Below are 17513 nucleotides of genomic sequence, written 5' to 3'. Positions count from 1 at the left end.
ATGGCTGCATTTAGCTCCCACAGAGCCACAGGTGGGAAGGGTCGGGGACAGTGCTTGAAATGGAAATTTTGATGAACAGGTGCTCCCTATTCAAGAGTAGCGCCTTACTACTCAGAAGCACCAGTACTCTCCCTTTAAAAGTATTGCACTCCTGCTGAGAAGTCTCTTTCAAATTTAAAAAGCAGAGGTACTCCCTACGGACAGTACCTGCCCATGTAAAGCACTGGTCGGGGGAAGAGGTGAGATACAGAGTGGATGCAGGGACGGGTGTGGGTGCTGCTTATGTACTCTGGCTCCCTGAGGTAGGTTCTTACCATGAGAGCTATTACTACCTACCGCGTGAGGCGGGGCTTGCACTGTCAGAATGGGACTAAATGAAAGGTGTTATTTAGGTGGAAGAAGAGTGGTGGCAGCAGCCCTTGTTCGGTGATGGAGTCACTGGTGTATTGTATATCTGGGAGGAGCCCAAGGGCGTATCTACCATTGGTGTGACAGGTGCAGTGGAACTGGGCCCAGAGCCATGTTGGGAACCCTGACCCATGATTATTGCTGTATTTTACTTCTCCAACAGGAGTGAAAAGGACCATTTACCTCACTTCCAACAGGGCCCCGGGCATTCTTGCTACGCTACTGGGGGAGCCGTCCTGCCACGAGGAGAAGGCGGAGGTCAATTGGGTGGAGCCCACAATGCAGTTGGGCCAGCAAGAAAGGTGCCCCACCCCACCCCCTGAAGATGGGTTTGGTCTGGAATAAGCAATAGTTACCAAGGGCTGAGGGAGACTGGGGTGTCTTCAGATGCTTTGAGAGACAGGTTGATGATTTTGATTCACGTGAGAAGGCAGTGGCTTCTAAGGGACGTGCAAGATTAGAAAATGGACTATCCCAGTGGAGAATGGGGCACCGGTGCATAGCTTCCAAGTGCGCCTCCCTGTCTTGGGGGACACATTCAACCACTCCTGCCCTTTTAGCCAACAGGACTCTGCATTATGTTACTTGTAGTGTCGCATTTACTATTAAACACTTGAAGATAATAAATGTTGAGCTCAGCGCTGCAGGCTGGAAGGGCGTGAGCTGCTGAAAGTGGCACACATGACCAGGGGCCACCTGGCAGTGTCATGAGGAGCTGGTGCTGCAATGACAGGGAGTGGTGAGATGAGAAGTACATGCGCTGGGTGAGGCACTTGATGAACCAGTACTACCGTGAGCACCTCATGGAGTGCAGAGAGGTGTGGCTCCAGTTTGGTGCAGCGAGTGCAGTGTCACGGGGCCCAATGCATCCTAATAAATGCTGTATTTTACCACCTCAGCAGCCGTCATTAATTTGTGCTTGCACCAGGGCCCATGACATCCTGGCTGCTCTACTTACTGCAGGTGCATTCGCTCACAGTGAGGCACTAGCTGCCGGGTAAGGTAGGAGGAGCTTTGTTCCAAAGAGTAACGTCGGTATTCACAGGGGTGTGGTGGGCACGTGATAAGCTGCTGCTGCAGCCGGCCAGGAGGGGGAGCTGCGCTCTGCGGGGAGGAGGATCCAGGAGGAGCTATTGCTCGAATGGGAGGAGCTGGGATGGAAAGGGGAGGTGTGGGAGGCGAGCGAGCCGGCGCTGCTGAAAGCCTGAGGACTGAGATTCCAAACTCAGGAGGCAGGTCGAGCCTGCTACAATGGGGGCCACTAACCGAGGATGAGGAGACGTGAGACGCCCTCCGTTCCCCAGCAGGTCACCCTGTAGAGGCAAACTGGACGTGCTTTGTGCAGCATCCGGGCTTTACGTGTGCACAGCGGGACCCTTCTTACTCTGCAGCAGGACACCTACGCTTGGCAGCCAGGCACCTTGCTTTGGCAGCTGGGATCCCTTTGTTGCCCACGGGGGAGACTTTGCAGCAGGGGCATCTTTCGTGCAGTGGGGGACCTCTTGACAGTTGGCTACAGTCTGTGCCGCACCACAAGGATTCACAACAAGGTGCTACTTAAAGTTTGGGGAGCATTCACCTATCCTCCGTCAAATTCTGAGCAAAATTAGCACCCAAGAGCAGTCCCCAAAATAGTAAGTTCGCAAACTTTGTGCTCTGTTTATGTATCTTACTGGAGGGATGGTCCCCACGGTTGGTGAGACTGGCATTTTTGCATTCCTTCTCTAGTGCTTTCCTACTGTCCAGGCTGCGGAGCCAGAAGTGCAAGTGCAGTACGGACAGCATTTAACTGAGCAAGTGCCAGTGCAAGCGCACGGACGTGTGCAGCCAACTGAGAAGTGCCAGTTGGAGAGCAGCTCCACGTGCAGCTGGCAGTGCAAGTGCAGCTGAGGGAACTATAGTGCTGCATACATTCTGGTTCCCAGAAGGATTGAGTCGGCGTGGTGGGTCGCCAAAGTGTGTGTGTGGGGTGCTGGGGGTGGGCTAGTGATATCTATGTTGCATAAATCTTGGATTACTTTAAAGTGAAGAAGGGCTGTGTGGGAGTATTCTGCATATATAAAGTGTTTGTGTTGTGTTTGTGACAGTAACTTAACCTCTTCGCCGCTAATGACAAGGGTAACTCGTCATGGACTTTCCATTGATTTCAATGGAAAATCAATGAAAAGAAAAATATTGCCTTAGCAGCCAAGTGGTTAAGTGTGGTGCCTAAAATGTGTGTCAGGGTGGGCTCTGCAAAGCCAGATGTGACATACAGAATGGATGTAAAGTGCGTGACTGCAAAGTGGGGTAAGATATCTTCTAGGGATATATTAAGAATTAAGCTCCTCTTCCCTTACTGTTAATTAATAAAGTTGGATCGTGAAAAAGTACGAGAAAAACTATGGAAGTCACGTAATCCTCAGCTTGCACCACGTCAGTTTGCAGCAGAGTTAAAACAAATAAAAACAAGCTTGCACGCCTTGCGCTTAAAGTAAAAATAATTGCTAACACATGGTGCCAAAGACCGCTCCTGCAAGGGAATCACCAGACGTGCATGCGTTGCCATTGAAAGCAATGCAACGTGTGCACGTTTTTAGGGCAAAAAGTGAATCGATTCCAAAAGGTCTTTTTTCTATGCAGCGCATGTGCGCTGCATAGGCGAGGCCTAGAAAGCTGTTAGAGATCTCCGCCGATCTGGTTCCTCTTCAGAGTCTATTGCAGAGCTCAAGTGCAATTTAAACAATTATCACCAACTACTAAATAAGCCATCACAAATGTAAGAAAAAATTATAATTATGTACTGTTTTTAGATCCGAAAATCTGACTAGAACATGGTAAACAAAAATATAAAAAAATGAATTGGCACACTGGGGGATCGGACTCCCAATTATAATGAAAGACTCCGTGCCTTTGGTTTTTCCCTCAAGTACGTTAGACTTGTTAGGAATTTCTTGACACCATAAAATCAACTCGAAAGAATGGAGATTAAATTCCTTACCTTCTGTTGGCAATACGCTCATATGGTCCTTGTCTGTTAATGTTAATGTTAATGTTACCGGATTTCTAGAGCGCATAGCTGCCCGTGAGCGTCCCAGCGCTGAACAACTACAGATGGAAAAAAAGAGGGAGAGAAGCTCACGGGAACAGCCATGTCTTCAAGGATTTTCGAAATGGGTTGGGCACGGAGGTCAGAGGGGAGGGAATTCCACAATTTGGACGCATTGTATGAAAAGCGTCGGCCTCCTGATCGTGCTCTATAGATCTTGGGTAGTTTAGTAAGGTGGGCATTGGATGATCGGAGGGGTCTGGAGGTGGTATAGGGAGTAACCAGATCTCTGAGTATGGGGAGGGGCTTTCCCATTAAGAATTTTGTGTGAGGCAGAGTGACTTAAACTGCACTCTTTCCATAAGGGGTAGCCAGTGCAGCGCTCGCAGGGCTGGTTTGGCTGAGCAGCGGTTCTTGGTGTCGGTCAGAATCCTGGCGGTGGCATTTTGAACTACCTGTAGTTTGGTAGTGACTTTTCGTGGTGCACCCACGTACAGTGCGTTACCACAGTCCAACCTTGATAAGATGAGACCCTGTATCAGAAGTTTCCTTGAATGGAACGGAAGTAGTGGTAAGATTTTTCGAGTAGAGCGCAGGAGACCAAAGCAGACTCCGGCCGTTTTTCTTGCTTGGGTGTGCATGGTGAGATTTTTGTCCAGCCATAAACCGAGGCTTTTAATCTCTGGCTTAGGGGTTGGAGGTTTACCCATGCAAGGGGGCCAAAGGGAGTCTGTGAGGAGGTGGGCTTGATTCCCCATCACCATGATCTCCGTCTTGTCGCTGTTAAGATTTAAGTGGGATCTGTCCATCAATCTGACAATGTCAGTCAGGCAGGAGTAGAGGTCTATGTTGGGATTTTTCTGCTGAGTGAGGGAAACCACCAGCTGCGTATCGTCTGCGTATGTCAGGAGTTTTTTCCCATGTGGGGTGACTATCTGTTCCAGGGGTGACATATATACGTTGAAGAGTGTAGGGCTCAAAGAGGAGCCCTGTGGCACTCCACAACGTACAGGGGTCTCTTTGGATGAATAGTTGCCCTCTATGACCTGAAATGAGCGGTCTTGCAGAAATGATTTCAGCCAAGATAAGGCGAGGCCTGAAATCCCAAGATCGCTAAGTCGCTGGGCCAGGATCTGATGGTTGACCGTGTCGAAGGCCGCACTTAGGTCCAGGAGGATCACTGCCACTGATCCTCCTGTATCCATGATCTTCCTGGCCTCCTCGACCACCATCAGCATCGTGGTTTCAGTGTCCTGACCCGGGCGGAAGCCTGTCTGTGAGGATTTGAGTAATTCGTTAGTCTCGAGATAGTTGGACAGCTGGGAGTTGATGGATTTTTCTGTTATCTTGCTAGTACATGGGAGGAGGGAAATTGGCCTAAAGTTGGAGAGGTTGAGGGGGTCTAGGTTCGTTTTTTTAAGTAGAGCCCTGACCTTCGCCTACTTCCAGCTGGGGGGAACCGTTCCGTTGGTCAGGGAGGCATTGATTACGTTTACCAGTGGTTCGAGAATAGTCGGTGTCACCAGCTGTAAGATTTTTACTGGGGCTGGGTCTGATGGTGAGCCACTTTTGAGTGACTGGAGGATAGGCGCCAGAGTGTCAGGGCTTATGAGGGTGAATGAATCCAGTCCCGTGTTAAGGGTGTTGGTCTGTTCTGCAGCTACCGGAGGATGATCCGTATTGGAGAGGGGTGGAAGTTCTTGTAAGATATTTTGAATTTTTTGGTAAAAAAATGTGGCCAGTTTGTCACATTGGTTGTCTGAGGGGTCGATCGATCCTGACGGCTCTGGTGTTTTTAGAAGTTGTTTGACGATTTGGAAAGTCTCCCTTGATGAGCAGGATGCCGCACTTATTTTCTCTTGAAAAAAGACGGTTTGTGCATTTTTCAAGGCTTTTTTGTACGTAAGAATGGACAGTCTGTAGTCTTTCTTGCGCTCAGGGTCGAAGTCTTTCCGCCACGCTCTTTTAGCTTTTTTACAGACTTTTTTTAGGTGGCGGGTCTCCTGGGTAAACCATGGGGCCGGGGTTGTTTTTACGGGAGGTAAGGTGAGGTTTTTTTGGGAGGATCGTGTTAAGGGAGTTTTCGATCCAAGAGGAGAACTTCATATCTGCTCTGATAGGGTCTGTTTCGTGGATTGGTTAACGGAGTTCTACGGCCTGTTTCCATTTGTCGATGTCTAGTTTGGCCCAGGGCCGCTTGGGTGCATCAGAGGATTTGTTGGGGGGGGGGAGATGTTGGGTACTTCCCATCTAAAAGGGATGAGTAAGTGGTCCGACCATGGCAGAGGGATCGGGGCGTTAGTTTTAAGGTCATCGATGTTGCATATGATAGGGTCAAGTAAATGTCCGAGCCTATGCGTAGGTTGATTGTTCTGGAGTTGTAGCTGAAGAGTCTCTAAATCTGCTAGTAGTTCTGTTGCGGTATCGTCCTCATCTTTATCAAAATGAATATTAAGGTCCCCTAGGATTATCATGTTAGGCGAGGTGCTAGAAAGGGCAGTTGAAAATTCCAGTAGGGAGCTACAAAATTGGCCTAAGGGCCCTGGTGGGCGGCAAATGAGGACTCCTGAGAGGGAGTTACAAGGGGAAAGTTGGATGTCTGAAGGCTTTATTTCGATATAAAAATATCATAAAAGCATAAAACAATGGATTTAAAAAAACAACAACATTTAAACAAATACATACTATTTACACAGATAAAACATTGTATGAGCATTTAAGACAAGCATTAAATTGACAAGGAAAGCTTTTTTGAACGAATTGCCCAAGACTATTTTAGGAACTTGGACACACCACAGGCAAACAAAGTGCGTGTGTCGGACATTAAAATTCGTAATGCCACTTTGTGCCGCCGAGTGCCTATTAGTCGGCATCATGGTTTGAGCCAGCACTGCCTCGGCGCTAAATAGGCCAGACATTCAAAGAAAATGTGGGAACCCGACTCAACTCGTGTTAGGCATGTCGCGCAGAAAGGAGATCGCTGGTGGGAAGTTTTCCAACGGGCAGTCAATTCACTTACGGGCAACATCCCTATTCTAAATTTAAAATACAGAGCCCGGTCTGCGGGGTTAGATATAATATTGAGGTACAGTTGATAGGTCGCCACATCCTTGATCTTCATAAAGTCAGTAGTGGATTTGCAATGTTTTTACTCAGTGGAGATTTTACAAGAGATCCAGTTCCAGTACAGCTTTTTTAGGACGGCTTGGGGGGGGGGGGGGCGGTCCTGGATTCCCATGCATCTCCAAAGCCTAAATCCCCTAACAAACGTTTCACATCCCTCAACCACTTGATCTTAGACCAGCCCTCCATTAGCATAACCTCTAACAGAGCCTCTGCATATGAGGCCAGCTCGGGCACATGCCACAAGCACGCCCAAAGTACCAAGGGGCGTATTTGGGCTTGATCCTTGATCGATCTACATCCCAGATCCATTAATACTGGTACTGTAGGGGTGCTCTGCGGAAGGGCCATCAAGTCCTTCAGAAATTTACTCTCTGATCTTGATAGTACTTCAAGGTTGCACATGCCCCACAACTCTGCCCCATACAAAGCAGCCCTAACCCATCTTGCTCTGTAAATCTCCAAGACTAGGGCAATAGGCTTAGTTGTAGAGGAGCTTTGCTCCTTGAGGAGGGCACCACCCACCAAGTAGCCAAGTAGTGGCCAAGTAGCATCTTTTGGATGTGCGAATTCCAGTGCATTGAGTCCTTAAGACGGATGCCTAGGTAGTCAAATTCGGCCACCCTCTCCAAAGGCACGGAATTCAGCACCAGGGGACGGCCCAGTTTTTTGGGCGGGTTCAGAACCAAGTATTTGGTTTTGTTGGTGTTAATAATCAAGCCCCTATGTGAGCAAAACTCCTGGAAGCTATTTAGAAGGCTCTGCAAACCCATGGGGTTCTTTGAGATAAGGAGGGTGTCGTCAGCGAAGAGCAATGTGGGGATGCGCTTGCCCGCCAGGGATGGAGCATCTGCAGGGATTCTTAGCAGGTGCTCAACCACTCCGTTCACATAAAGAGAGAACAGAGTGGGAGCGAGCACACAGCCCTAGCGAACGCCCCTTTCTACTGGGATCCTGTCAGTTTTCTCGCCGTGCATGTCCGCCGCACCTGTGTAAAATTATCAGCGTGGAGCTTCACTAGTAGGGACAAGATGTATGGGGGCAACCCCATCGCAGACAGAACCCTCCACAACCCCTCCCTCGGTACTAGGTCAAAGGCTGTCTTTAGGTCTATAAAGCCCAGATAAAGACTGCCTTTGCCCAGCACCACCACCTTCCAATAGAGGAGGACCAGTCTGAAGGCTGTTCTATAGTCCCTGTTCCGAAGCGAAAGCCGGCTTGGAAGTCTGATAAAATATTATTATCGTCTACCCACTGAAGCACCCTCCCCAGGATCACTTTCCCCGCCACCTTTTGCGTTGAGTCAATGAGGCTTATAGGCCTATAGTTGGCAGGGTCGTCCCGACACCCCTTTTCAAATATTGGGACGACCTCTACCCCTTTCCAAGATCCAGGAACAGGTACACCGTTGTTAATAGCGTTTAGCAGAAATGAGAACATCTTCCCCCACTCTTTGTGATTAGCGCGTAACAAATCACCCAGTAACCCGTCAGGCCCAGCAGCTTTGAGGGGCACCAGGGATTTTATTACGCTCTCAACTTCTCTAGAGGTGAAGGGATCGCCCAATGTGTCCTCCAGAGTTTCAACTCGGTAAGGGCTACTATTTGAAATTGTCTGGGTATTCATCTCATTGGAGGTGTAGAGGGAGAGAAAATGGTTGTACCAGGTTTGGGCTGGGATGTTACATGTAATTAAAGTTCTACCAGGTCTGTTCCTAGTTCTAATTATATTCCAGAACCCTTTATAATCTCTACCCGTACTTGCTTCCTTGAGGTCAGACCAATACCTGTCCTCCCACTCTTTCTTGGCTGCAATAATAGTCTGGGTATACTCTTTCCTAGCAAGCCTGATCACTGACGGGGATTTACTTTTGACGGTAGTAATCAAGGCAGATTTTTTCCCCCTACATTTTTTATTAAACCAGCCTGGTTGGTTCTTAGATCTCTTATCTTCCCCCCCTGGAGGATCCTTACTTGGGAGAAGGAAGAATTTACCCAGGGCCTTGATTGTATTACAAAAGAGGGCAGTCACATCGCTAAGTGTTTGGGTAGGCGAGTCCAAATTAGTCTGAGCTGATGGTAAGAGGGCCCCCATGGCTAGCATTTTTCCCTCGTCCATAGCGACCTTGCACCACTTCAGATGCCGACCGCAGTTGGAGGGACGTACTTTTGAAGTAGAAGCTGGATTTGGGGACATACGTACACCCAGTTCCCCGAACCACAAAGGGAGCAGAGTCAGAGAGAGGGGATTGTGGTCGCTATCGATTGTGGGTAGAACCTCCATATCCCGCATAGACCTCCATAGCTTAACGTGGAGGAGAATATAATCTATCGTCGAGGTGTGGTTCACCCTGTTATAAGTGTGGGCTCCCAAGGAATCCGAGGGCGTCCTCCCGTTCACTGCCCTCAGACCAAATTCCAGGGACAAGGAATTAAGTTGTACAGCCCGTTGGGTCCACCTCCTAATAGGAGGGATGGTTAGTGTGGGAATTCCACTCCTGGCATCTTCGACGGCAAAGCCCAGATTGTCCTCGGTCGCAAGAGATTCAAACGTACAGTTAAAGTCCCCTGCGACCAGGACATATGATCTAACTAGGCAGTGGCTAAGAATATCCTCCAAGCCTGAGACTGTGGGTGACAGGGAACCTCCTTTCGACCCCCTAGCATAGATCTCGATAATGTCCAGGGTGAGCCCTCTCTGGGGCCCCTCGAGTGAAATTCTAAGAAGGTCAGGGGAATTGGTCACGTGCTGCACAACTTGGCACCCAAGCGAGACTTCAACCCATATGAGAAGGCCACCTGAGGGGCGACCCTTCCCTGAGAAAGAGGGAACTGCTGGTATAAAAAAAGATGAGTATCCCACTTTGTGGCAGGGTTCCCTGCACCACGTTTCTTGAAAAATGCAGATTGAATAGGCCTCTATAAGGGTATTCCAATCAGGTAGATCCAGCTTCCTAGAGATACCCGCAACGTTCCAGCTGAGAATCCTAAGAACTGGATCCGCCACAGCCGGCTCCCTGCGGGACTCTGGCCTGGGTAAACCCACCCGATCAGAGAAAGCTAGTGGTGGGCCCTCCCTCACAGTCCTCCTGATGCTAGAGTTGGCAAAGCTGGAAGCTAAGACTGGTGACGACCTAGGGCGTGAGGGACTAGAATTAGAGGGACTACCTGAGTCAGGCTGCAGTGGAGGATTGGCACTAATAGTTCCCCGGGACACGGGTCGAGGGAACAACTACTGGGCTCAAAGAGAAGAGTGGGTCCCAGTATCAAGTATCAATTCAGTAACCAAACACCATATGGTCCTTGTAGGAACGTGGACTATTATGCACTGAGGTTGGTTAGGCTTTTCTATGCAATACACTCACGATATCCCAACTAGGTCCTTTGGATTCACACTGATAAACTTATAGCTCAGTCCTTATGGTGTGACACAGAGCAGTCAGGCTTTATTAGAGAAACATCATGGACAATAAGTGATTTAAAAGACTAGGAATAAATCTGACACCAATGTATGAAATAAAGCAGATTTGTATATAAATGTAAACACTAAAACAAACACAATTGGATGAGTGTAACCGGAGTTATGGATTTTTAAAGGGAAATTAAATAGGTGCATTTCACTCTTGCAAACCATAACATTGCAGTCAATGGAAATCACATTAGTGATAATCGGTCACTTGCAGGTTGAGTTCAGTGGAAAGCACTGGGTGTAGAGGTAAAACGGGTCTCAGGACCAAGCTCAGACAGTCAGTTGAATTTTACCTATTTCGTAGGACCTGTGTGCAGAGTTGCACTGGCTGTCCCTGTTGCTGAAGCTAGAGCCATGGGTTTGCTGCTTTTACTGCTTGGATGGTGCTGGTGAGTAAAGGGGTGCAAAATCTCAGCGTCGTGCCACACAGGTGTCTGCTGTGGGGTTCCCTTTAGGCAAAGTGTCGAACAAAGGAAGCGGTAGCCAGATTAGCCACAAAAAAGCCTTCCGTGCTAAGCTCAGCTTATGGTTACTTCAATATCCTGGAGTCCGTGTGAAAATGGTTGCTGCATGACACTTGCTGGGGGTCAGTACTACATTTTTCACACTTCACTAGGCCATTTACTTTTGGGTGAATCCCTCTGCGGGACGGATGCCTAGTGAATCTTTGGTTCCAGGAGCAGCCCTTGCCTGCAGGCGGCATGGGACTAGTACCTCTAGTCCAAGGGAGTTCTGGAGTTGCCTGTGGCTTGCAGAGGAGTCCTCTTTCCTTTGGAACACGCCTCTGGTCCAGGATAGGTTGTAGTCATGCAGTTGCAGGGTGGTTACCACAGGTGTAGTCTTTGATGGCTTTTGTTTGTGCAGGTCCTGCAGTCGGAAGCTCGAGTCACTTCTTTGCCTGTTTGTTTCTGCCTTCTGAGAGAGTTTACACCTCCTGTAAGGGGGTCATATTCCTTGTCATGGTGGCAGCAGCGGTTGGCTGTTAGTCAGGGCCCATGAAAGTCTAGAGCAATCAGATGGGAAACCTCTAAAGTAGCCACCTGGGTGCATATCTCATTAAATTTGACTTTGTGAAAAGGTCGAGTTTGATGAGACAAGTTGTTTGATACCAAACATAACACTTTTCAGTAGGACCATAATAGAGATGGTAACCTGGGGTGCCCAGATGCTAGCCCATATTATCCTCTGGCCCCTGGAATACTTATAGTAGCTCCTAATGGAAAAAGGCTACTATAGGAGCATATAAGATTACGCTTATATGTCTACACCTATAATGTATTGCAACCTGAGGTGACTGGCATATATTAAAAACAGTGCTGTGACCTTGCCACTCTGTGAGGGCAAAGTCGAGCTTCAGTAGTTTGCACTGCTCATGCAGTCTGCAATGGCAGGACTGCTTTCATCTGGTTACCAGTGTTACTCAGGGTGGCATAATCAGTGCTCAAGGCCCTGGTGATCCCTATAACTTTCATGACCCGGATACCACTAGTACCATTTACCAGGGACTTATAATGGGAGTTAAAGTGCTTGCCAATGAGGGTTGCCAATCACATGCATCATATTTTACTGAGAGTGCACTGGTAAAGGGGCATGGATAGCAGGCTTCAGTGCACTTTCAGAGTCATGACCATCAACATTGGAGAAAAAAAGTGTGTAGATGACCCCACAAAAAGGACACATTTCTACAGTACTTCTATAAACCTCGATTCAAGAACTATCAAACAAAAAATAAAGAATTACCAACAGAAAAATATATATTTTTTCATTTACAAAATCAAATGGCATACTAGGGGATCAAATTCCCCATTCATAGAAAACAATACAGTAATTTAATGGTTGTTTCAGCCTTCAGTGCTAAGCCTTTTCCTCCCCAAGTGTTGAGACAAGTTGTGGCTATTTGGGGTAGTTTGATGTTTTAAAGTCACCGTCTTCCCAGCTTTCATGAAAATGCAGAACTGAATCAAAAAACATTTTTTACCACAATTTTGAGCCAATATTTCCTATTTTTGTGCTTTCAACATACTTCCAGTTCGTGGTGCAAACCAGTGTTAAAACTATGGGTGACCCAGGACAGCCATATTTCTGAAAAGTAGGCAAAAGTCTGAATTCACAGAGGGGTCATATGTGTAGATTCCCCAGGGTATTCCTAAAGAAACTAACTGTTAAAATAAAGAAATATTGAAAATGAGTAGGGAGATAAAGCCATTTGTGACAATGTTTTCATCTGTAACATTTTGTCACAATGGGTGATTTACAAACACAATGTAACATGTCTGTTGAACCCTTTTGGTTGTGGTGTTTTATAGGGTTTGTAGGTTCTCTAACAACCTGAGGTACCCAGAGCCAACAACTGATTTGCACTGTACAATGCTTTTTCATTATGTGGTGAAATATGGAGATTGAAAAGTAGGTATCAATGTAATCTATGTATTTTCTGAAATGTACTCAAGATATGGAGTTTAAGAGCAGTGGTTATTTGTATATCTCTGATTTTATGGGTACCCTTATAAGCATATGCTTTAGAGAGTAGTTTTCAAAATGTCTTCTTTTTTACACACTGGCTTACATTTGGAAGGCAATAATGCAGTGAAATGCAATTGGACATAATAATATGCTAGGCACCCACATGTCTTGTGAAAAAAATGCGATCTCACTTGTGCGGTAGGACTAGTGACTGTGACAGGAAACGACCCAAAGCACAACATGGATACATCACCATTTTGCACTAAAACTGACCCATTTTTTGCAAAGTGGATGACTGTGGATTTTGGGCCTAGCTTAGCTTGCACCTAGAGAAACCTAGCAAACCTATGCATTTTTAAAACTAGACATGTAGGTCAAAACAGGATGGGGTGACTGGCATGCCTCTCTTCAAGTTGTTTTACTCCCTTGCAAATCTCAAACATTGACTAAAAAAACATCTTCCTCATATTTCTGTGAGGGAACGTTCTGTAAACTGCAGCATGCCTCAAACTTCCTTCACCCCAGTATTTCCCCTTAGTCTTCTAATAAAAACTGTACCTCACTTGTATCGGTATGACTACTGCCCGCAACAGGAAACGGCCCAAGATGCAACATCGATACATTTAATTTTTCCACTCAAAACTGGCCCATTTTTTAAAAAGTGGGTAGCTGTGGATTTCGGGCCCTAACTCAGCCCACACCAAGGAAACCTAGCAAACATGCACACTTTGAAAAGTAGACAACTTCGGGAATGCAGGATGTGGTGACTCTCACCATGGTGGTTTGCCCACAAGTCATTGCAAATGTCAAACTTTTACTAAAAAAACATTTTTCTCTAATGGAAAGTTCTGGAATCTTCAAAGAGCCTTAATCTTCCATCCACCCAGCATTCCGTTAACTCTTCTGATAAAAAATAGTACCTCACTTGCATGGTAGGCCTAGTGCCCCTAAACTGAAAAAAGGCCCAAAAAGCTAACTGGCTAGGCCTGAGCAAAGTTTGCAGAGACTGCGTGTAGTGGTTAAAAACCTCAGCTGTGCTATGTGTAGATCAGTGTCCTTTGGTATAGGGTGTGATCAATTGTCAAATGTGTTGGAAATTTTTATTTTTAGCTTTTAAAATGTGTAAACTGTAATATGAATTATTTTTATTTATTGATGTTAATATGTTCTTTCTTAAAGTAAGGTCTGTATACTTTTATGATTCTATTATTTTGAATCGAATAAAGTTTATGAATCGAATCGTGTAGTTCAGTGGGCAGGTGGAGTTCCTGGTGTGCCCGTTCACATTGCGCTATACATCAAATGATTGCATAGTACATCCTCACATTCAAAATTGCAAACAAACTGCACCACGCGGTTTGCATGGATGCATCCATCTTGTTTTCTTACTTTTTTTTCTGGTGCAGGGCATGCTTTTGAATCTCTTCTTAATCTTTTTAATCCTACGCCCTCCTAATGAATGTACCCCTTATTTTATTATTTATTCTATGAGTGTGTGTTGTTGTTTCTGTATATTTCATGATTTTTCATTTTTTTGGTGCTTTTTCATAAATTTATGTATTTCTGTTTAATTTTGTCCTTCCTTCCTTCCTTCCTTCCTTCCTTCCTTCCTTCCTTCCTTCCTTCCTTCCTTCCTTCCTTCCTTCCTTCCTTCCTTCCTTCCTTCCTTCCTTCCTTCCTTCCTTCCTTCCTTCCCTCCTTCCTTCCCTCCTTCCTTCCTCCCTCCCTTCCTCCATCTCTTCCTCCCTTCCTTCCTGTTATGTTAAGGGGTGCATCCCCGGGTATCTTTTGTGAATTGGAGGTGACAGCACAGTTTTTTTTAATGCAGTTCCACCTCCTGTCCATGCTGTCAGCAGGTGGCAGGCCTGGCAGTGGATACTCCCTGAGGCAGCGTCACGTGTTGGGGCAGGGTGTGCAAGTGTGTGTGTGGCGTGCCAGCCAAGTCCAGCACACTACCCAGCAGCTGACACACCACTGGGTGGATATCCTAGACTGGGAACAGTACCTGCTTGACCTTCTAGCCATGGAGATTGTAGTGCTCAGTGAAAATTAGTTATTTTTTTTTTGTCTACAATGCGAACATTTTATTTCCAAATAGCATGCTGCCCACATTTAGAGGTAAGGTAATGCTTAGTTTGCATTAAGAATATTATTCTGTGATCTAGACTGAGCTTTTCAGGTGCTCTTTGCTACCTATTTGTACTCATCGACGCTCGCTTTGACTGATTATTTAAGAAGTAATTGCAGGTTCCTCTGTTCTCCTGTCACCATAGTGAATCAGTGCTATTAATGAGTTAGCATTCCCTGTGCCTTTCTTTATGAAGTTTGCACAGTCCCAAGCAATTTCATGGTGATGTGTAGTACCAGTATGCATCTATGCATTGCAAAAAATGGAGACTGAGTTGGTCCAACAAGGGCATTGAGAAGGGAGGATAAAAAAAACAAATAATTTATTGCTATGCATCAATTCCAAATGTAGTTTTTGTTAAGGAAATTTGAAGTAGGGATTTTAGTATTAGTATGGCCAACTCAACAATAGTAGATACTAGTACTATAGGCAATCTGATTAAAAGATAATTACAATATTACTGCATTTGCCCTTCATTATAATTTTGTGGAGATTAGCTGAACCACTAATCTATTTGTTTATCTTCTTTATTTCTTACATCAGCACCAAAGGGCAAGAAGAGATGCAGCACAGCAGCGAGCCAAATAAAGCAGGTGAGGAGGCTCGTACAACCATCTCCAATGCTGAGAGCTCTGCTGCTCAGCCCAGTAAGTCCTAATATTTATTATTATTATTTCCTAAACTTTTAACTCTGCCCACTATTAAGCTACTTTTAATTTTGCCTTTTAATCCTGTCTTCCTTTTTTCCAAATCCCCTTTTAAATCTCTTTATCTTATTTTAAGTTTTTGATTTTTTGTGGTAGCTGACTATTTGAAGTCTGTACTGGTCTGTAGTTTTCTTCTGATTTGTTGTTCGTATTTCCCTCTCTCCTATATATCATATGGTATTGTAAGACTGAGAACAGATTGTTGGTATTCTACTGTCTACTGTGAAGATTGTAAGCCCAATTAAGATAGTATTATAAGCAATATCCACTATGGATGTTGTTGGGAATGCTTTCCTTTTGTTGTTTATGCTCTAACTGTGAACGAGAGAGTGGGCATGGTCAAGGACTACCTGCAACCCCCAATGTTGTGCTGTGTAATAATGTATACAGTATACCAGCAGTTCTCATGACAGTGCAGCATGGTGGAAAGGATGAGGTCCTACTACATTTGCCAACCAACACCATATGTCTTTCATTGATCATTATTATGCCATACCTTTATTGCGTTTTAATGACTCAGAGCCATCATCATAGGTAAGAGCTCTGCCCCTCCATTATAAAATGTTTTTGGTTGGCTTGATTACCTGACTTTTCTAACATTGTGAACTAACAAAATGCCTAGAGTGATATTTTTGATAGACGATACTGCAGTGATGTATTGTGGTTGTATTTTTTTTACTAAACAATTTAAGAGGAGGTGTATCTGGCATCTAAAAATTGTATTATGTGATTTTTTAGCTACACAGTGTGCTGCCAGCTGAAGTGCTGCTGCTGGAGGAGAAAGAGAATTGGTTGGAGGGGGAAAAGTGGCAGCAGGATGAACGGTGGTAAGTCATATTGCTTGCTTCTTGACAATTACAAATATCCTCACTAGCTACTATGGCATTGTGACTTACTTGTGATCTTGCACCCCCAATTACCAGCTACACAGTGGTTGAATTATGGCCGCTTGAATGTACAACTCGTAAAAAGCTCAGCTAATTTACCCTAAAATGTATTGCCTGATGGAAACGGGATAGAACGGGAGGTTAAAAGAAAGGATGGGTGAAATGGTATATGAGCGAAAGGATGAGTGGATGGGTGAAAGGATGCGTGGGTAAGTATTGGGTAAATAAGTGGGTGGGTGAAAGGATGATTGAAAAGAAAGATGGATACTGAATGGATGGATAAAGGATTAGAAACTTTGGTGAAAGACTGGATGAGAGAAAGTAAAGCTTAAATCATGGTGACTGTGGATGAATATAGTAGGGAAGAATGAAATGATGATTGAATAATTGCTTGAATGAATAAACACAGGAGGTCTTCTGGAGAGGGACATGCTGCTCACCTACTTAGCTTACTTTGTTATATGGTTATCAAAACAATGGACACTTGTTACACTTTACAACCTTAGGTTCAAGGAAGAAGAGTACCCTCAAAAAACTCAATGCTATTCGGAGTGCGGTATATATGTTTCATCCGCCCGCATCAAAGTTTTGGCAGTTATCATTGGGTTTTCTTCAGTGTGTTGGCTGCCAGCCTCATCCAGAGGCACCTCTGGGTTGTTTGGTGCAGTGTCCAGAGACTGAGAGTTTCCCCACTTACAGTGTGAAAAAAAGAAGAAAAAGTGATGGACAAAAATGGTAATTAAAAATGGGAAGAAAACCCCAAAGATTTATTAAGGGGTAGGTTCCCAGTAAGATAAAAATGATGTGATACTTAATGCAGACCGAGTTACTAGGTCTGTGAGTATATGGATTATTGTGGATTCGTCGACATGTTTCAGCTCCTTAGGCCCGAGGGGTCTGTGAAGCTTTCGTCAGGACTAACAAAACAAAAAGGAGCAGCCTTTTTTATCCATGGGCCACAACCAACACCGAGGCAAAAGGAAGTCCCTTACTTGGCGCGACCAACAAAGGAATGTGCAGACAAGGAGTATGGCAGCTGCCCAACCATCAACCAGCAAGACCAATCGCTAATTGTCAACCTTTCTGATATAGAACTGACAGAGGAACAGATTACCGTCCTGAACAAAGGATTGGGGTTCGTACCGACTCCTACAACAGACACCTTCAAACTCAAGTGTGAGTTATCAGAGTTCTGCAGAACATTGAAACTAAAAGCCTTTTTTTCTAGTAAAGAACCCCTACTAAGGAAGGAGACACCATGTTGAGGAAAAAATCCACCTTTAACCCACCTTCATGCAGTG

Source organism: Lissotriton vulgaris, chromosome 4_1 (assembly GCF_964263255.1).
Source record: "Lissotriton vulgaris chromosome 4_1, aLisVul1.2, whole genome shotgun sequence".
NCBI lineage: Eukaryota > Metazoa > Chordata > Amphibia > Caudata > Salamandridae > Lissotriton > Lissotriton vulgaris.
This window is presented reverse-complemented; position numbering follows the sequence as displayed.